The 22,201-nt window shown below is 39.4% G+C and overlaps 1 protein-coding gene across 3 annotated transcripts in view; it reads left to right on the top strand.

The window, feature by feature from the left end:
* DMD (dystrophin) overlaps positions 1-22,201 on the top strand; it is a 1,951,120-nt gene that overhangs the window by 930,096 nt on the left and 998,823 nt on the right. The gene's annotated exons all lie outside the window — the stretch shown is intronic.

The following is a 22,201-nucleotide window of genomic DNA, read 5'->3' as shown; positions in this document are numbered from 1 at the left end:
TTGGGGTCGACATGATTCCTTAATTTCCCTCCCTTTCCACATGGAATCCCTAGACAAGTAATGCCAGTCACGTAAGGACATTTCCATGCTGAAATCCCTCCACAGAGATTTCTTGCAATTACAATGAGCTCCAAACTCCTTAGCGTGACTAAGACTGCACCGAATTACTGAGTGTACTGAATATACTGAATTCCTATCTTTTTCATGATCTTCTGTGGCCTCTTTTCTCCTTTCACACATTCTAGTCATACCAGTGTTTCTTCACTTTCTAGAACACCTCATCGCCTTTGTGCATACATGCTTCTTTTCTTCTTTCTAGAATGTTCTTCCCTTTTTCTCTGTGTTGCTAGGTGCTACTTTCCACTTAGGTGTCAGGAAATGCCACCGCCTCCTGCTCATACCCTCATTCCATCACAAAAAGCTTATGCCCGTGCTAATCAATTACTAGAATTCTACTCGGAAATTGAAAAAAAAAAAGACCAAGCTATCAAGAGAAGCAACAGTATGACAAATGTCAAAAACATTACGTAGAGCAAAAGGGCACAGACACAAATATAAGCACTTGTCTGGAGTTAAGGAACAGGAAAACTAATCTGTGGTGATAGAAGTAAGAAAGTGGTTGCCTCCAGGAGATGGTTGGAATTGACCAGACAGAAGCATAAGGAAGTTCTGGGTTGATAGAAATGTTCAATGTTATGTTTGAGTGGCAGTTGCATGGATGTATTCACTTGTCAAAGCCCACCAATCCGAACACGCAGATTTGTGTATTTCATTGTATGTAAGTTCTGCCTCAATGGGAAAAAAAGCAGCAGTATGTTTAGTCCCTAAATTATGTCAGTAGCTGAAATTCTTTTAAAGATTTGATTCAAATGACATTCTTTCTGTAGCCGTCATCAGTATGTGCTAATTTTCCGTATTGTCGAGTCCATTTTAGATCACCAGAAGTTGCAGTCACAATAAAAATTTACTTATGATGATTGCATAGTGTAAAGTTTATCTCCATTGCTCTTTAATAGTTTTTGAGATTTCAACTTCCTAACGGCTTGTGGAGGAGGTAATGTGAAAAGGTAGGGCAAGCGTTGTGTTTTAGAGGAAGATGGGCCCTGTGTAGAGTCTCAGGTCTACCAGTTGTCTCTGACGTGGGCCCTTGGCTGGATCTGGAAAACTTCAACTGTAAAATGAGAATAAACTCTGGCTTACAAAGCAAAGATTCTTACATTAAAAACGGTCATTCCTGAAAGTCAGGGACCTCCCTAATTGCATTCAGATGTGCAAGGTTAAAGACCCTTACCACGGAATAGAATAAATTGAGGTGTCAAAATGAAAGCGTATTTCCATTTGGCCTGTTGTGGCACACAGTAGGTGCTGTTCAGAACCTACTTGTACATTCCCGCTTGTCTTTATGAAGCATTCTGTATGTGGAAAAGAAAAGGAAAGAAAATGGTCATTTGCTGTCTGGCAGTTGGGATTGATTTATTGAGGACATGTTAGCAGAGTAATGGCAAAGGTGAAGTACTAAAAGCACCATCAGTACCCACACAGAGGTCGAGCCATAGAGCGTTTATTTTTATTTTTTCATTTTCATTTTTTTATTGTTGTTCAATTACAGTTGAACAACACGTCCCCATTTCCCCCATTACTCTCCCCCACCCTACCCACCCCACCTCCCACATTCAGTCATCCCCTCTCCATTGTCCATAGAGCATCGGTGTTTAAATTAATGCACAAAACATAAGGGGTGTGCGAGAAAAAAAGACTTGCATCTTTACAGGATAGACAAAAGACATTCATCAAGTTCTGTTGGCAGGTTTATGTAATATTCAAAAATAGGTTTTTATTTTTTATTTTGTTGTTTTTTAATAATCCACAATTTTATTTTATTTTATTTATTTTTATTGCTGTTCAAGTACGGTTGTCTCCATTTTCTCCCCACTACTCCTTCCGATCCCAGCCATGACCTCCTCCCACCCCTGATCCCACCCCTCCTTGGTTTTCTCCATGTGTCCTTTGTAAGATGTTCCTGAAAACCTTCCCTCCTTTTCCTCCCATTATCCCCTCCCCCACCTCTGGTCACTGTCAGTTTGTTCTTAATTTCAATGTCTCTGGTTATATTTTGCACGCTTGTTTGTTTTGTTGGTTAGGTTCCAGTTATAGGTGAGATCATATGATATTTGTCTTTTTAAAAATTTAGTACATTAGGTGCTTACTGTGTGAATGTGTATTTGGGGATGTAAGTGTTTATTTAATAAAGGGGAAACCCCTGAAAATTGTTCAGTAACAGTGTTTTTACTTCGTTGACTTATATTAAAGACAAACCTAGCTCTATCCCCACAAAACTCTGGTGTATGCACCTTGGAAGATAGCTGATTATTAAAAGTGGGAGAAAATAAGCCCTGGCTGGTGCAGGTCAGTGGATCGAGCACCAGCCTGCAAACCAGAGGGCTGTTAGTTCCATCCCAGTCAGGGCGCATGCCTGGGTTGTGGGCCAGGGCCCCAGTAGGGGGCGTATGAGAGGCAACTGCTCGATGTATCTCTTACACATTGATGTTTCCCTTCCTCTCCTTCTCCCTCCCTTCCCATCTCTCCAAAAATAAATAAATAAAATCTTTTTTTAAAAAATGAGGGAACATTTATCTCTAATCACTAAAGTCATTATGATCCATGCGTAGTAAATTTTTTTCAAAAAAGTCATGCCAGTTAACACATATGCAGAGTCTAAAGGCCACCTGACAATAAAACTAAAAGAAATATAACAATCTTCATCTTATATCACTATAATCCTTTTATATATTTAAATGGAAATTTACATGTCAAGGTACTCTGTAACCTCTCTAAAATTTTACTAAAATGTACTCAGTTTCATGGATGTTACAGTTCCACGTGGGTATGAATGCAGTCTGTGTTGATTTAGGGGTGGGGGGTGGGGTTAGTGTATTTTCTCTCTGGCTTACAGCTACTTTCACAATGCTCAAAGGCATGTTCATTCTTGCTTATTCCTTTCATATTGGTGATCGAAAGAACCATTAAGCCTTCTCCCCTGTTAGATGTGTTTCTTTCATTTCTGGGTATTCCTGTCTGACTCTCATGTCTGGCCAGTGCTAGGAAGCACAGTGCCAAACGGTACCATGAATCAGGACCATGTAGCCCTTGCTTTGAGTTTTGGGGATACCTCTCATTGAGAGAGGTATCCACGGGCTTTGCTTGAGGTCCAGATCCTACATCCATGTGAAGAACAACTCTCTGTGATCTTGCTTCCTGCTTTATAGAGTGGAAATAATTAATTGGGTCATGGTGAGGATTATGTGAGATACTAGTTTTCAAGTCAAGCTCTCTGATACTCCACAGCAGGGGTGTCAAAGTCATTTTCACCAGGGGCCGCATCAGCCTTGCAGTTGCCTTCAAAGGGTCGAATGTAATTTCAACTCCTTAACAGTTAAAGAGCAGTTACATTTAAACAGTCCTAAAGTTATTTCGGCCCTTTGAAGGCAACCTCGAGGCTGATGTGGCTCCTAGTGAAAATGAGTTTGACACCCCTGCTCTACAGTTTCAGATAATTCCAGTGACATTTGTAATCTCACTTGTAACTGTCAATGTTTTGATCAATGCCTTTCTTACTTAGTGTAATCATAAGCTCGAAGATGTAAAACCATCTGATCAGCTCACAGTCGTGTATGCAGGACCTAGTGTGGTGCCTGGCAAACAACTGTACAATACACATTTGTTGGAGAAGAAGATGGAGGGAACCATGTTGACTTATTCTCACTCGATATTTCTGTGTTCCTTCACCAGAATGAATGAAGGGATTAAATGAACAGTCAACTTCTGTATGACATTTTAAGCCAGTCAGAGAAAAGATGGAATCTGTTCATAGACTGAGAGGCCTACACATTGTATTATTTAGTGAGTGAAGGATGAGGGATGTTTAGCACAGAGAAGAGATGCGATAGCTGTCTTCAAATGGTTAAAACATTATTATGCAGATAAGAACTCAGTCTTGGTCTGAATGACCCTGAGAAGTACAGAGATCCCGAGCCTCTGGACAGGAGCTCCAGGGAGGCAGATTTTTGACTCAGTAGAGATCCCTTTAATAGAACTTCCCAAAGAAGGAATTGGGTGCCTCTAGAAATAGTGTGTTTTTGAGTACATAAGGTATCTGAACACAGGCAAGATGATGAGAAGTTGGAATCTGGGAGTCGTAAAAAGAGATTGATGAAGCAGTTGGGTGATTTGCAGGGTTGATTTGGAAAGTCCTGTGGAGTTGTGAGAGTTTGTGATTCTGTGTCTTATTCCCCCGACAAAAGAGAGGTGGGACTGAGAGACACAGGATGAAGATGTCAGGAAGCCATAAAAGGTAAGAAGAGAGCATCAGGCAAAGGACGGCTGTCTATTTCAGGTGTTTGCCTAGAGCCAGCCCTGCATCGTTAGGGAAGCCTGGTGAGCTAGCTAAAAATCTTTAATAACATCAACACAAGACAAAACTAACAAAAACTAAAGTTTCAGAGTATCCTAACCTACTTCTCAGGTGATTTTTTTTTTTTTTGCCACAAACACCTCAGGGAATATCTATATAAAAGGCATAAATGTATTTTTAATGATAGAAATGGTATTTCTTGAAGAGTTTGTGACTCTGCAAATAAATGCATGCTTATCACAATTCCAAGGTGAAATGAACATCAAACATTTTAAATATGTCTAGCCACAGGAGAACAATATTTACTAAAGGCTTAGAGACTTCCTGCCAATACCATGTATTCACTATAAAACCTTAAATGAGTTGTCTACTCTTCACTCATTCAACTCATACTTAATGAGTACATACTATGTGTCACTTATTTTGCAAGGCACGGGGGATATAGCACGGATCAGAACAGATGTGGTTCCTGATGGAGTTTTCAGTCTAATGGTAAAATTAAGAATGCAATGAACGAGAGGTACAGACATTAAATAACTACAATTAGCTGCAGAAATTACGCTGAAATTTGGGAGAAGCCAATTCGCCTAGGGCATTATTTCTCAATATTCCTTAACCTCTGCACAGTGTTTCTCAAGCACTGCTAAAAATGGATATTTTCAGCCAGATAAGTCTTTCTTGTGGTGGGGTACTTTCTGGATATTTACCAGCTCTCCGGCCTGCACCCACTAAATGCCAAATAGCACTCCCTCTTATTTTTAAAAAAAAAACTTTATTCATTTATTTTTAGAGAGGGGAAGGGAGGGAGAAAGAGAGGGAGAGAAACATCCATGTGTGGTTGCCTCTTGTGCATTCCCTACCGGGGACCTGGCCTGCAACCCAGGCCTGTGCCCTGACTAGGAACACTCCCTCTTATTTTAGCAAAGAATTGTCTCAGACATTCCCAGATGTCCCACTGCAAGCAAAACACCCCTGATAGAGCATCACGAGTCTAGGGAAAGAGCTTTCTGAGGGGGTGACATCAAAGGAAGCTGGTAGTATGTGCTCGATGTTGCTCTTAATGAGACAATGGAATATAGCTCCTGTCCTTAAATGGCTACAAGTCTAATGAAGAAAGCGGGTGACCAAATAATTAACATGATGTGGTAAGTGCTATGGGAATGTTGGTGAATGGCTCGTAACTCACAGGTATGAGCTCAAAGTTACAAGTTTTCTGCGTCACAATCCTGGTTACTTACCAGCCAACTTAGCTTCTCCGTGCCTCAATTTTATCATCTGTAAAATGGGGTTAGCTCTGGAGTTGTAGTGTGAAAGCAGACGTGGACGGCGCTGAAATGAAGGAGTATGGCTGTGTTTCCCAGAAAATTTGTTTTCATAAAAACAGACTTTGCAAAACAGCTATCTGTAGTTTACCAGCCCCTGATACACACACAGCATTCTCAACACTGAAAATTGCCAAACTCTTTTTATTTTTCAAAGTTTTCATACGTGCTTTGGTGGTTCTAGCCCATAAGTCAAAACAAGAAAAAGAAATAAGCATTATGCACGTTTTTGAAGAGTAAAAAAGATTGTTAAATAGCATGATTATACATATACTGCAAAAGCCCAGGAGACTGGATTGTTTAAAATGTGAGAAATAATTTTTAAAATATGTTAAAAATGAATTAATATAGTGCAAATGTATAAAAATTGTTTTTCTTTATACTCTTAACTTTCTATAACTGCAAATGAAAAAGTCCAATTCACAATACTGATAGCACATAAACTAAGGAGGAATCAAGTTAAGAAAATTATAGGTTCTATATGGGGAAAAAGCTATAAAAGTATACATAACGAAATTAAAAAACAAACAAAAAAGTAAATGAAAAGGAATACTTTGTTCTGGGCTTCAAGCCTTCCTGTCAATGAAGCTGTAATACTTGCCAAATTAACATTTAAGTGCAATGCAGTTGTAATCAGAATGCCTTTAGTGCATCTGTGGAAATTTGGTGAAATAATTTCAAAGTTTGTAGAAAATAATGTGATATATATTTTGTACAGAAGAAAATAATGTGTGTGTGTGTAAATTGCTAAGAACTTTATGAATAGGAAGTACATTGTGGAGATACTTACTATTCTAGATTTTGATTATATTCTGAAGTGATTATAATTGAAACTGTATGACCCTGGGTCAGCTAACTAAAACTGGGCATCCAGAAATAAATCCAAATAAGATCAAGAAGGGTCCTGACTAGTGTGGCTCAGTGGATTGAGTGCTGGCCTGTGAACCAAAGGGTCACGGGTTCGATTCCCAGTCAGGGCATATGCCTGGGTTGCAGGCCAGGTCCCCAGTAGGGCAAGTGAAAGAGGCAACCACACATTGATGTTTCTCTCCCTCTCTTTCTCCCTCCCTTCTGCTCTGTCTAAAAATACAATAATGAAAATCTTTTAAAAAACAGTTGAGAAAGTATTTCTGTTCTGTATGAGGAGCCTATTCTGTTTATTAAATGCTGTTGTGTAAATAATGATTCATATGGGGTGAAGGCTGTGCCTTTAATGGTAAATAAAAATAATGTCCAGGTAGCTTAAGGAACTCACTGGAAATATAAACTCATGCCAATGATAAAAGGAAATGCAGGACACTATGCATTCATCATGAGAGAAGGAGTTTTAGTAAGGCAAGGAACCTGAAAACATAGGACATGAACGTAGCAGACTGAACTGAAAGTTTAAAGCATCCATATAGCGAAGAAAGCATAAAAAAGGTAGAAATAAATAAGTAATAGACTTAGAGAAAGCTTTTACAGAATCTGTGACCATTGGGGGTTGATCATAATTCCAAGATGCAAATAGGGTATGAAAAGTAATCTCACAGTCAAATTAGCCTGTAAGTATATGAAATAATAGTAATCTCTTTAAGTGATAACTACACCACACTGCAGTAATGCAAATTGTACACTTCTGTTTGGTTTATTTTTTCTGTCTTTTGATGGAACTATTTACCCCTAAGTAACCCGTTCTAATTTAACACTACCAGAGACACGTGTTTCCAATCAGTGCCCTTCATTATGTTGCACTTGTCAAAGAAATATTCTGAAGTTTTTACAACTCCTATAGAGCATTACTGAAAAGTGGTTACATTTGATGACAAACTTAGATTTAAACGTTGTGTTTGTACATGCAGTTTCTGCCATTAACTCCCTTTTGTCCCCAGGAACCAGATTATACTTAATGGAAATGTGAAAAAAAACAAAAAAAACAAAACGAAGCATCTGTTTTTGAAATTTTATTTCAGAGAGTAGAAAGTTTTAAGTTGCCTGTTATAAACAAGTAGGTTTCCTTTGGTCATTAGAGGCTTTATACCAAATGGATTTTTAATTCAATGACAGCATATTGTGACTAAATATTCCCATGACCTTTAGACTTCTGTTGTCATAGCAAAAACTTGGATGCATTCACTGGCCTTCAGAGACTAGTACTCTGTAATTTTTTTCATACAAATATATATCTTTTTTTCAAACTTCTATAGTACTTTTCACAAAGGAAGTCTCCCCAGTTGGATCACCTGCGACTTAAACTTCCGGGGAGGTGTGGGGAGGGGCAAAATGGCTGACTGTGGGGGGGGGAGTGGGTTCGGAAGAGTGGAGGTAGAAGAGGGTATAATAGGGAAAAATACAATAAAAAAGAAAAAAGGAAACAACAACAAAAAGAAATGCAAAGAAATGTAATGTTTTTCTTTGACCCAAATATATGAAATGACCCTGAATGACATCCCTACTCTTCTCATATTTCCCCATAAGCATGGTTCTGGTCAATTATAGAGATTGACATTTGCAGTGGGCCTTCTGTAAGAGAGGCGCCAAGTCGGAAACACTTTATTTTAGAAACAGAGAGGATATAAACATGTATATATCCCCTGTCTCCGAAGTGTGAAGGTTGAAAAGCAAGGCGATGATCTTCAAAGGGTCTAAAATATTGATTGGTGGCATAGTCTTACAAACATACTTCATACGAGTTGTTCTTTTTTTTTTCCTGGATGGCCCCTTGTGCTTTGGGTTAGTTGGTGCTAAAACTTGAATCTCTTTATGTTTGAAATGATCTTTTAAAAGATAGTTTATACTGCTGTCTAACTCCCTTTAGGTAGTCATTGCTGAAAAAGTAAGAATTCTGCTGTGGATTCACATCTGCCGTTTTCCTAATATCACTGGTTTCGTTCGCTTTGTGTCCATATGAACCCTCTCTCCCAGAAATGGCCCCATCGCGACACTCATAAAAGGTCCATTTTTAATGACTAAATTTACTTCAAGAACAAAGATATTCGAATGAGAGTGACTTTTCCTTATCGAGATAATACTTTTAATAAATCAAACACAAGCAAAACAATAACCTAGCATTTAACCAAATCTTCCCAATGCACACGTCCCAAGCCACACATATGTACTCAACATCCACATTCCTAAGGAGATCATGACAAAGTGATAAAACAGGTGGAAAATGGTACTTTATTATCGTTAGGAAAAATAAAAATGTATGTAAAGCCGCCCTTCTGGCTAAGATTTTTAGCTCAATGGTTGTAATTAATTATTGATCTCATAAATTAAAAAAAAAAGAACTAAGAATTCAAAACCTTTCCTGGCCGGTGTGGCTTCACTGGTTGGAGCATTGTCCTGTAACTTAAGGGGTGTGGGTTCGATTCTGGGTCAGGGCACATACCTAGGTTGTGGGTTTGATCCCTGTTCCAGGCACGTACAGGAGGCAACTGATCAATGCTTCTCTCTCACATAAATGTTTTTCTCTCTCTCCCTTCCTCTTTCTCTAAAAGCAATGACAAAATGTCCTTGGGTGAGGATTTAAAAATATTTAAAAAGGAATGTAGAATCGATCAGGTAGTCCATATTGCATCAGGTGAAATATCTAAAGTATAACAGTGAGTTAAACTGCCTGACCAATTTGAGTTACATGTATTTAAATTACCAGGACAAATCCAATAAGGAAAGATGAACTGGAAAGAATAGAGGAGACTATATGTGTCTATAAAACACAGGCATGTAAAATATATTCACATTTCTTCATCATGAGCATTAGAGTAAAGCAAGAAAACAGCAACAGAAGCAGAGCGGCACGCCCAATTTCACCTTGTAATGTAAAACATTATTCACCTCAAGAGGGGATTTTCTTTTTCGGGTTGGCTCAATTATTTCACATCTTGTTAATTTAAATGGTTGATTTACTTTGCTTCTGAGATTTTTCTTGGCCAAGAACAAAGAAATAGGTTTTGATGTGTATCTTGAGTAGAACTAATTGTTTATTACATAAATTTGAAGAGATCCAGGAGGCAGAAAAGGTGGAATTGCATGACCCTGCTGCACTTATAAATCTCCCAAGGAAGGTATATATTCGGTTTTATGAGTTTTTAAGTTAAAACCATGATGCAACATTAACTAACAGCAAAACGTGGGGATGCCTCTGTACTGTACATTCAATGTTTTAAAAAGCCATTACAGACAACATTGCCTTCTCTATTTTGCATCGTTTTTGTATAAAGGCTTTTTAACCCTGGTAGGCGCAAACATAACATTTATTTTCTTCAAGTAGCAGTCGACTTTTTAAAAATAACCTGTAAATGCCTTAACAGAAGAAACTTGCAATGTTGCTTATGGTAGGCTCTTAATGGATTTTTGTTGAAAGACTATATGGATGATGATTTCAACCTTGGCTTTTCCAATTTTGCCTTTGCATTAGAATGAACCAGAGAGCTATAAAGAAACCCAAGTCCAGGCCCCAGCCCAGATTAATCAAATCCAAATTCCTGGGGGTGGCACTTGGACATCGTCATTTCTTTAAAGCCGAGAGTCCAAGCTGAGAACCCTTGAGAAGCAACGGAGACTCAGAAAGGTTGAGAACCTCGCCTAAGGCAACACAGATAGTTATTAGCAATGCTGACTCTAAATCAGGTCTGCTTCTTTGTTCTCCGACTCTCCACTACGTGAGACTGCCTCTTGGCGCTGCCTTTTTCCTACTGAAAGAAACAAATTCAGTGGCTAGAGGATAGGAGAGAGGGAGTTCTGAGTTGTATGTAGACACAAATACCAAAAAGGCTATTTCCTCCAGAGCTTCCCTTATTTTAACACATAACTATTAGCTGTGATATACAATTGAAGAAGTATATGCACAAGCTACCGGGTGATTTTGTTATGCCTGTTTATATCTGTTGTCTAAGGCGATGACTGAGTTTCTTAAAGAACAGGTATCTTTGTACTGTCATTCATGCAACCTGGGGGTACATGAAGACCTTCCAAGGAGCAGGCAAATGAAACAGATAGTTTTGTTGCCAGCAGAAGTGGGGCTCTTCCACAGAGTCATGAGCAATGCATTTTGATGACCCATGTGTGGGACCATGAGGGGCAGTGGTAAGATTTATTGCAGTAGCAATAACACTGCCCCCCCGGTTCCCAATGTCTCATCCACGGCCAGGCGTCTCAGGTCCATCCCGCTGTGGAAGAAGCCCAGCCTTGTCTTCATCAACCCTAGAAGAAGGGCCAGGGTCCAGAGACTTTGTGCCATTGTTTCATTCCATGCCAAAGCTTAGTCCAGTTCAGTTTCTGTCCCCGTCCTGCTAGCTTACTCCGTTTCCCATGGCACTGCAGGCAGGGCTGCATTGCCGTTGGCAGGCCCCACCCTTGGAGCTGTGCTCCAGCCCACACTGGGGCCCACATGGCTGCTATGGAGAGAGAACACTCGGAGGACAGGCAAATGGCATGCTACCGAGAGAGGCCTTTGTTAAGCTTTATTTAAATTACGCTAGGCTTGGGAAAGACCAGCTTCTCTTTCAAACTATCCAATTTCTTTCCCATTTCTTCCTGGGCTTGTGCTGGGCCTTCCCCTAACCAATCTGATCCCTTTCCCAGGCTAGACTCTTGCCCCTTATGGTCGCCATCTTGGCTTCTACTGCACATGCCTCTGGGAGGGGCATGTCCCCCCTCCTTCTCAGCCTCGATAATCATGGTACTGGGATGGTTGTTCCCTGGGGGGATTTTTCCTGTCCAATTTGGGGATTAAGTCCCGAGGGCAGAGGATGCGGCAGTCCCCTGGGGGAGCCTATGAACGCTCTGGTTTCCTAGTGAGTGAGGCTCAATGTCTGATCTTAATATGTGACCCAGCAACCAAGCTTAATGTCCAGTTCCCTTTGCTCCCTCCCTTTATTTGCCTACACTAACCGTTTTAAAGGAATTTATTCCTAGATCTTCAACTTTCTTTTGTACTTTTCACTGAAACCAGATTGCCTGGGGGAAAATGCCTTGAGTCAAAACCCCAGGTTTGTTCTGCCTTCCCACCTCCATTTTTTTAAAGATTTTATTTATTTATTTTTAGAGAGAGGGGAAGGGAGGGAGAAAGAGAGGGAGAGAAACATCAGTGTGTGGTTGCCTTTCTTGTGCCCCCCACCAGGGACCTGGCCCACAACCCAGGCCTGTGTCCTGACTGGGAATCGAACTAGCGACCCTTTGGTTTGCAGTCCGGCACTCAATCTACTGAGCCACACCAGCAGGGGCCCACCTCTATTTTTTAAACCACTTCTCTCACTTAAAAAATAAAACACTTACCTTTCATCCACCTAGAATCTTAGTAGGGCTTCTTCCAAAAATAAAGAGGAGCATGAATGATTTGAATGATTGGACTGTATAGCTTTTTCAAGGAATGTGATTGCTAATTTTGCCTTCAACTAAACCTGAAGAGAAAGCTTGATGAGTTGTCAGCCAATCATTAAAAACCAGTTTTGATGATGGATCACCATGTACTTTTAGCATTTGATGTAGAAGGCCTTCACAGAATTAAGCAACATTACTATAATAAAATTCCTCCCATTCCCTTCCACTCACTTGTTTGAGTAAGATTTATCAGCACTTACATCTGTAAAAATGAAAAATAGGAGTAGAATTGATGCTGAAACTCTTCCAATTCTAGAAATAATGTCTATTCTTCTATAGGTACATAAATTGGTTGTTAAACCCCCATCTGTCTTCTTAAGAGAAGCATTTTCAATGAAACTTTGTTTTGATGTTTATTATTTATCAAGTTTTATAATATATGCATACTGTTTTTAAAATTATGCAGCATTAATAATTGTAGGGATAACTCAATCCAAAAGGTTGTTTTTACACTTTAGAGCTTATGGTGACAGAAAAAAATATATAAAATGTATATACATATTATTTTAGAAAATGAGGAAGGATGATCAATAAAATCTTTCAAGCATAAATATATATCTTTTATTTTAAAATATCCAAATTTGCAGTGTGCCTCAAATTACGTTCTTTGAAATCATTTAAACTAAGAATGAAAAACTCTAGACACAATTTTAAAAATCTGCAACAGGTACGAAGTTTTCCAAAATTCTTCTTTAGGGGTTCCATAAGCAAGAAAGTTTGCAGACCCCTGACCACTATCACTAAAAGAAGGTATTACCTGGTAGCTCCTGGAAAAATTCTAGAAGTTCATCCTGCTACTTAAAAGATAATGGTAACTATTTTAGCCCTGGCTGGTGTGGCTCAATGGATTGAGCACCGGCCTGCGAACCAAAGGGTCACTGGTTCGACTCCTAGTCAGGGCACATGCCTCGGTTGCAGGCCAGGTCCCAGTAGGGGGTGCATGAGAGGCAACCACACACTGATGTTTCTCTCCCTCTCTTTCTCCTTTTCTTCCTTCTCTCTAAAAATAAAATAAATAAAATCTTTAAAAAAGATAATAGTAACTATTTTAAAGAGTGCTTTATATAAAAATCATGTATATACACACACTTAAAAGGATATTTACACAATGTAGCTTACAAACCCAACATCATTCATGGATATCAATGAAGCTCTTAGTTTGCAAATATCAGAGGCAAGCTATTAAAATGCAGAAATTTCACTTGCCCTGATGTATGCAGAAATTTATGTCACCTCCGTCCTGTCAGTAAGAGTGTATTTTAGTGTCCCTTGTGCTATCTATATCTATCTATTTTTTTTGATTAATAAGTCAAAGGACAGTATTAACCTAATACAATAATTAAATAAAACATAATTATAATTTGGAGAATTAGCTATATGGTAATTTTTTACTTTAATGGGTAGATCAAAAGAATAGGGCTTTTACTTATTCAGACAAGCTTCATCTTTTATCCAAACATTTACTCAGCTGATTAAACTTCACTAGTTTATTTTCCTCAAAGCATCTACTTCAGACGGGTACTGAGTAAACTAAAAATCCCACCAGAACACTTCATCACCATCCACATTTTAAAGACTTCACTTGTTGATAGCTGGCATTTATAGAATGTCCAAGCTACTGATAACATCTTGGAAAAACTGACAAGGTTACTGACAAATGTAAAAACGCTGTTCTTGGAGGTGATCTGGTTTGAGGAAAATACCAAAGTTTTGGAATTACACTGACCTGGGTTTAAATTATGGCTTTCATTTTTGGGCAAGTCGTTCAGAGAATCTGTTCTCTGTTTTGTCTGCAAAAGGATCTTTTCCTTGTGAAGATTAAGAGAAATATGGATGTTGAGGAAAAACAGGCACTTGTAAGTGTTAATTTTACATTTTCTCAGTTAGACTTATAAGATGGATAGAGAGCTGTACAAAAGAATGAACAAACTATAGCTGACAGAATAGCAAAATATCATTCACAGGATAAAACTATTCAGTGATTTTAAAATATTAGGAATGAGTACATTTCGTCAGGCATCATGACCATATACACTCTAATTAAAGTAAAATAGGTGAAATACTTGTGTTTTTTTTTCTATTTTTTCCACTCATTTCTCTTTACCTTATTCATTCATTGACCTAATATTAAGGACATATAATGTGCCGGACACTATGTTAGATGTTGACTCTACTGAAAATCTTATTAGTGCAAATGAATATACATATATATAATATCTATTTTATGTTATCACAATTGATGCCATACACACAGGTATATAATGTTTTTATGCATATGCATTCTTCAAAGGGCCTTATATGGGGAATAGTGTCAGCAGAACCAGAAGAATCTGTTCACATCTGTCTCTCATTTTGAAGTTCATTAATGATGTACCATCCAGATAACACTACAACCCAAAATTTGGCTTGGAAATATATTAGATTTTATTGCACAGAACGAGGCTATAAAATTTGTCTACATTGTGTGTCTGTATCTGTCTATATGCAATATATACATGTGAAGTTCAATATCCAATAAAGCCTTGTGTTAAACAAAAAGTAGTTTCTATAATATATAGTCTTAATGCTTTTCATTTAGTTTTATAGAAATGATGTGAAACACATTTTCTGAAATAGAATTATTAGCATTTTAGGTTCCGACAGTAGAAGAAAGCTAGAGGGGAAGAAGAGTAAGAGAAAGAGTGTAATGGGCAAAGCTTTGCTCGCAGTCAAACTACCAGTTTATATTTCAAAGCTGACAGGTTTCCCCTTTTTGGTTTGCTGTCGTTGAGGCATTCAGATGCACCTTGCCCGTGGCTAGGTGATTTTCAAAGATTAAAATGCTAAGATGGAAATAAGTGCAACTTAATTCCAAACTGAATTTTCTATTATATTTGAAAAATAAAAGATTAAAAGAATTGTGTAATTGCAATTCTGTTGGGAAAAGTAATTCTGGAGGAAAAAAATGGAATGTGCAGTGAATGGGCGTGATCTATCTTATTGGGGGAGAGAGAAACCCAAGCTGTCATTATTTTGAAATTGGTTTAGAAATCTATTTGCACATGGAAAATATACTATGTTTTTAGTAATTTCCTTGTCATTTTATTGTCTCCTTTTCTATTATAACATAAATCCTGAATTCCTTATTCTATTTGAGATCTGCCTCCTATTGTATTACTTTTTTTCAAGTTATCAGGAAATAATAAGCTACACAATAGTCCAGAGATGTCAAAGCAATTAGTTTTAGGTTTAAATATTATACTCTTGACCCTTTAAAATCAGTAATATTCCAGGTTGTTACAAAAAGAAAACTATACTCAAGTAATAATAAATCTGTCCACTTAAACAACTCAACAAACACATTTTAAATTTGGTTTATAGCCCTGGCCAGTATGGCTCAGTTGGTTAGAGTATTGTCCTGTGAACCAAAAGATCATGGGTTCGATTCCCACTCAGGGTACATACTCAGGTTGTGGGTTTGGTCTCTGACCAGGGAACCTATGGGAAGGCAACCAATTGATGTTTCATTCTCACATTGATGTCTCTCTCTTTCTCTCTCTCTCCTCCCACTTCCTGTCTCATTGAAAACAATGAAAAAAGAAATAAAAAAATAAAATAGGGTTTATAAAATGCAACTCTAGACAATAGGATTTTCTATTGTATGTTCTAGTTAATTATGTTAGAAGGCTGAGCAGGAGGCAAGACGGCACCCAATGAAAATGTCCGTGGAAGCTCTGCTACAGTTTTCATGTGGCCTCAGTAGGTGGCACTTAATGCCTATTACAGAAACGGTCCAGATAAGGAAGAGCTCTTTCTTATTGGCATTTCTTGGCCACATTTTTCTCTCAGCGCATACAATGGCTGACCTTCACAACCAAGGTAAACTTCCACGAGCATGGCTGTGTACCACGGACTGCAGCTTATATAACACGGTGTACATCAGGGGCAATTTCTGACACACTGCTCCCTCTCCTAAAAGCATAATACAAATGAGACCAATGTTACTGTTGGAATTGGTTCTCATTTAGGGAGGGGGAAGACATTTGTAAAGATCTATACTTTAGGTATTACGAGTAACGAAAGATCCATGACATGGGGCACACGTCGTGGGAACAGAGAACCATCATGTTGCAGTATATCCCTCGAGAGTCTCCGTGATGCTTGAAACAGATCCACAACTTCTTCTTGCACAAGGGCTCGAGCTGAGTCCAAAGCTGGCCTTATGGGCCCACTTCCCTGTGAGGCCGAGAAGGTCTTCCTCTGGCCACTAACACATGTCGGGCTTCTCAGTTTTCTTTGACAGTATGTTAATAACCATCTGCTCATCCAGCATCCAAAGCATGCCTATCTTTCTCAATTACAGCTCACTGTGCCTTCATCAGAAATTAGAGCTTCATTGTCTGCTCTCTTTCTCCTACGAAAAAACGAAAAACCTCGCTGCAGGTAATAGTTAAGGGTAATACTATAACCAAATGATTATTTCAAAAGAGCTGCTGACCCTACAGCTCTTTGTGATTCTGTAATTCCAAGGACCTCCTACCCATGTTTCCCTTTGGAAAGTCTATGATCTTTCCTTATATCCGAAAGCTGCATCACCTTGTCTTTCCCTGAATAAAATACTGGGAGTGTTGTTTTCATACTAGGTATTCAGATTCCGTCAGAGATCCATCCAAAAAATCATTAAAAATCCCTTTTTACTTTGTATATTTGGTATGCATGTCTCAATAATCCTGTCACTTGGATGGTCCGTATTATCAGGGTATGCCACCGTGGGCTCATGCCTTTTAGAATTTAACACCAAGACAACACTTCGTGGATTTTGAAGGATGGGGCTTACTATTTCCTACAAGGGTATTTCTTCCCTAGACCCAGGCACTGGTGACCATCTATCACCAACTTAACTTCTGCATCTTACTTAAGATAATAGGTTTAATAAATCTGAATGTTCTTCTGGAAGTTGTGCTAGCTTAACACATGTTAAAGTTACCTTTCGTTCACGGGACATTTTGTGCCAAAACACATTCACCCAAACTTAGCCCATTCCCTCAGCCTTTGTTTCTACTACCCATGGAATAAAAACAGTTTCTCCAAAACCAGTCTGATACCTCGGAGGACATTTCTGCTTTACTCTTTTCTTTTTCTCCCATCATCACCCCCAAGATGATAAAAAGAACTTTAGAAAACAGAAAACCTCATCTATAGTTGTTAGTGGCTAGCTCGTGTGGTAGTTCACATGAATGTAGTTCCAATCATTTGGGGGACGGTGCCTAACACAGCCTGGCACAGGGCAGAATGAAGCTATTCAGAATGCTATTTTAGAGTTACTTTAGGGCAGAAAGATAGAGAATTTACATTGTATTAGATCTTCATTGGCATGGGAGGGCCAAGGGATAGGTAATCATTAGATTATAAAGTAATACATATTATTCTGACTTCTACAATACTTAACCTCATTAATATATTTCATACCACTATTTCTAGTGCACATTAAAATTAATTTATTGACACTAGTTATTAATAAATTGTCTTCAGGCTTTTGGCTCATTGCGTGTTCTGCCGGTAAGATAGATTTCCACATGTCTACTGCATACCCTGACTTGATATGTGCTGAATGTCCCATCAATTCAGAAATGTCTCAGTCCTTTCCAGCATTTCTCACACTTGTGTTTCATTCTGCATTTCTTATATTAGCTTATGGCTTCATCATTCTCCCAGTCACCCAAACTGAAAAAAAAAATAATAAAACCTCTGCAGTAACTGTAGACGACGTCTGTCCATTCTGCCTCTTTCTCACTCAAATCTGTACCCGTGGTCTGTCGTTTCGACCTCTGAAATGTTTCTCGAGGCATTTATACTCTGGCTCCCATCTACACTGTCAGTCCTTGCTTCTATCACTTCACTGTTTTGCATCATTTCCCTTTCATTCATCCAGCTATCATTCATCCAAACGATATTTATCTAGCTGACTCAGTAATCATTATTATTATTAATTATAACTAGATGCTGAGAGTACAGAAGTGAACATGACAGACACGGTCCCAGCAGGGATGTCAGACTTTGCACAAGTAATCAACTCTGATGAGTGTCAGGAGGCATGCGTGAGAGAGAGAGAGAACTAGAGAGCTAGCGAGAGGGATGAGAACCACTTGGAATTCAGTAACAGGAATCTGAATTGGTATCTATGTCAGGAAAAGCTTCTCTGAAGAAGTGATATTTAAACAGGGAATTGAAGGCTATTTCAACAGGTAAGAACTGACCTCAGAAAGATATTGTGAGGGGTGGGGGGAATTTCCCATGCAGAGGGCATAGCTCATGGAAAGATCTAGGAGGGAGAATGGCACACTGCGAGGGGGCTGAAAAAGTGTGATGAGAGTATGTGTGGAAAGAATGGAGAATGTGTCAGAGAGAAGCAAGTCTGAAAGGAAAAAAACAAAGGCAATTACTGTAATCTTGGCAAAAATGGCGGTGATTTTGATTATGGTGGTGCTAGCGAGGGTTCCAGGAAGTGGACAAATCTGAGAAAAATGCAGGTGGTAGAATTCACAGAAGTCGGTGTTAGATTGAGTGAATACATGATAACATCTGAGGGAACCGTCCTGCGTGATTCCCAGTTTCTGACTCGCTTTTCCTTGGGAAATGATGCTGCCATTTATGGACATGTTAAAATAATAAATGCTATTATGTTGAAAAAAATAATGAATAATTAAATGCCTAACAAGGGGAAAGGCGATTTGGAGGGAAGGAAGGCATGAGTTTCTTTTGGGTGTGTTAATTTTGAGATATCTGTGGAAGTTCTAAGTGAAGGGTTGAGTGGGCAGTCAGAGAAATGAAATGGGGATGTCAGGAAGAGAGGTGGCCATCATGAACTACATGCCTGTCCCTAAGCATGTCATTTTGCTTCATGTCAGGGCACTTGTGACAAGCATGTGCCTGGACCCTTCATTCCTCACCCTCCTTCTATACTCAGCTAAAATATCACCCATAATAATTCTTGCCTATGTCCACTGTCCTGTAGTTTGCTGGTCTTCATTATTTTAAGATTTTATTTATTTATTTTTAGAGGGAGAAAGAGAGGGATAGAAGCATCAGTGTGTGGTTGCCTCTCGTGTGCCCCCTACTGGGGACCTAGTCACAACCCAGGCATGTGCCCTGACTGGGAATTGAACCAGCGACCCTTTGGTTCACAGTCTGAAACTCAATCCACTGAGTCACACCAGCCAGGGCAGTCTTCTTCATCTCCATCTGTGTTCTGAAAATACTTGTTTTAGTAATGTGCTGGATAGTTCTTCAAGTGGTATGATTGTGTGGTTTGTTTGTGAGTATTTTTTCCCAACCAGATTAGGAGCACTTTGAGGGCAGAAAAAAAAAAGCCTTACTGTATTTTTATGTCCATGCTTAGCACCACATCTGGACAACTGTGGTTCTGGCTTTCCAAGCTGAATGTATTGATTAACAAATGCACTGAGTGGCCACTGTATTCCAAGCAATGTTCCACATACTATGTAGAAGAGAATAATAAGTCTCTACGCCGATCAGCTTGGATGCTAGTCAGCTGAGCTAGGAGATATACTGAGAGGAAAAACTTTGTCAGCTAGTGCGAAATACTATTCAGAGAATTAAAAGAGAGTTAGAAAAGCTTGAAAATTGTTTTAAGACTTCACGGAGGTGTGCATTTTTAAGAAGACATTATTTACCAAAAAAAATAAATGAATAAAAGTCAACCAGGTAATGATCTGGGGGCAAAGCATTCTGGGTATGAAGGCCCTAAAAACGAACTAGCTTTGTATGTTGAAAGAGGGTCAAGAGAACAAGGATGCCTGAAGTGTTATTAGTGAGATGATGACTTCGATACCCCGCTCGTTTTTGAAGCACATCTTTTCACACCTCTGAGTTTGTTCTTAGCCTCTTTTCCTGGATGCAATGTTTCAGATAAATCTCTTAATGAATGTGAGACTGTGTATTATTGCCCAAGTGTCAAAAATATACACCTAAAGGACACATTTGTTCATATGATATAGATACCCCACAGAAGCATGCAGGAACCAGTAAGTGAATTTTATCTATGAAATGTAAGGGCTATACAAGTGGTCACATCAACTTCAAATTCAAAAGCACCTGAGAATAACCTTTAAGGAAGATTTAAAGGCTAGAAAATAGCCTAGGATCCATGAAGGTAGATTTGCTTGAGGTGCTAGGCCTAAGCATATATCTTCATGAGTGTGTATGAGTTTAAGATTCTATTGGCCGATTTTATTGGCTTGTTTATTTGTTTCCAACATGTCTTGTGTTAGGACCAAATGTTTCCCTAGAGAATAACCACTCTGACTATGCCAGTTGCTATATTTTTATGCAACCTTCAACTCATACTAAAGTGCCTCCAGAATAGAAAATAAATCTTTTCAAAGTTTCAAAAGAGACTCTCCATATATTCCCCTTATAAGTACTAGGCAGACATATTTCTAGCATCCTAACATATTGCATGTTGCCAGGAAGTATATTCAAACCTTCACAAGTTACACATTTAGTAGTGTGCTTCTGTTTTGGTGGCTCCTTGAAATGGGAAACCGGGGTCCTTCCAGGAAAAAGAAAAAAACCTATGGAAGAACAAAAGTAATTTTACTTTTAAAATAAGATACATGTGAGTCATAGTGTTACAGAACAGACCCAAGGAGGGGGGTGTACGATATACTATTACTGAAAGGAACCCCCTTTTTTTCTGAGAGTCCCTCCCTACCTACTAGGTTCACCTTCCCCGCCACCAGGGGAAAGACATGTCCCAATGCCAGGGAGTGGTGAAAAGAAAAGGAATTATTTATTTAAAAGCTATACAGACTTACAATAGTGACTTAATGTCCTCATTAAAATACTAAAGTCCTTTAGGATACCCACAGATGCACACAGCCCTTCCTTCTCCCTCTGTCTAGTCCAGGGTACTGTATCTCAGGAAAAGAAGAAGTCTGTGATTTAGGCTACCGGCACCATCAGCTGTGTCACTGCCATGATCTCCAGTTAATCTAAAGCACATGGCACCTTCTCATGGCCCACCAGCAAGAGTCCTTTCACTCCTTTTCTTCCAGGCAAAGTCTCTTCTGCTTCCTAAGCCACGTGGCAAAAGGGAGCACCCCAAAGCCACGGGTCCTCTCTTGCATGGCTGCCCTGCTTGGTGTTTAAATCCCTGCACTAATATTCCTCTGCAGCCGCATTTCCAATTCCTCCTACAATCAGTTACACCTGCCAGCATTCCTGTATCCTTCCAGCTTTACTGGGCTGCCATTGGGAGTCTGGGCAGGCGGGGCCCCATGGTATGGAGCCAATCTTCTCCGAGCTCTCAGGCAGGCACTGTAACCAGGGGGAGTTGCCTCCCAGTTACATCTTGGATGGAAGTCACTTCCATCCCTCCTGGCTCAAAGCATGGCCACCACTATTTAACATATCCATAAAACCAGTTAAGGGTTATAGATATGTTAAATGACCATGCCAGAGGTTAGCTGCAAAGCTGTTGCTGTACAAAACAGCTCTGAATGGCCCTGCTCCATGTGTCCCAGCCCCCAGCTCAGACTTGTGGGGGCGAGGACATCCTATATATATTTTTCTAATATTTCCTGGACACCTTGAGTTCTGGACCCCATTCCAAATCCCTATTTGCAGCCCCCCCCCCCCCCCCCCCCCCCCCCCCCCGCTCCTTTTGGCTGCACCCATTACAATAGCTCTGTTTTGTTTAATTTATTACAGCTTCAAAAGGCATCATTGTTTTAGAGCCAGGAATAGCAACCTTTTCCTGTAAAAGATCAGAAAGTAAATATCTCAGGGTTTGTGGGCTGCAAGGTCTCCATGGCCACTACTCGATCTCCCCATTGTCATGTGGAGGCAGCCGGAGACAATGCTGAATGAAGGTGCGTGGCTCCATTCTAATCAAACTGCATTGACTGGAACAGGCAGGGGGCCACATTTGGCTTGAGGCCGATAGTTCAGAGCTCACAATTTGTCAACAGGTATCAACTGTTTGTGGGAGCCTGTAATTAGGGACTATAACACCTAAAAGATTTGTCTCTTCCTTTTTCTCTCTCCTTTTCTGATGATCAGTAATTGGGGCTAGGAATGTAGTTAATGATAAGGTCCAATCAAT

The sequence above is a fragment of the Phyllostomus discolor genome, chromosome X (assembly GCF_004126475.2).
Source record: "Phyllostomus discolor isolate MPI-MPIP mPhyDis1 chromosome X, mPhyDis1.pri.v3, whole genome shotgun sequence".
Classification (NCBI taxonomy): Eukaryota; Metazoa; Chordata; class Mammalia; order Chiroptera; family Phyllostomidae; genus Phyllostomus; species Phyllostomus discolor.
The sequence above is the reverse complement of the archived record's forward strand: the minus strand, read 5'-3'. Positions and strand labels throughout refer to the sequence as shown.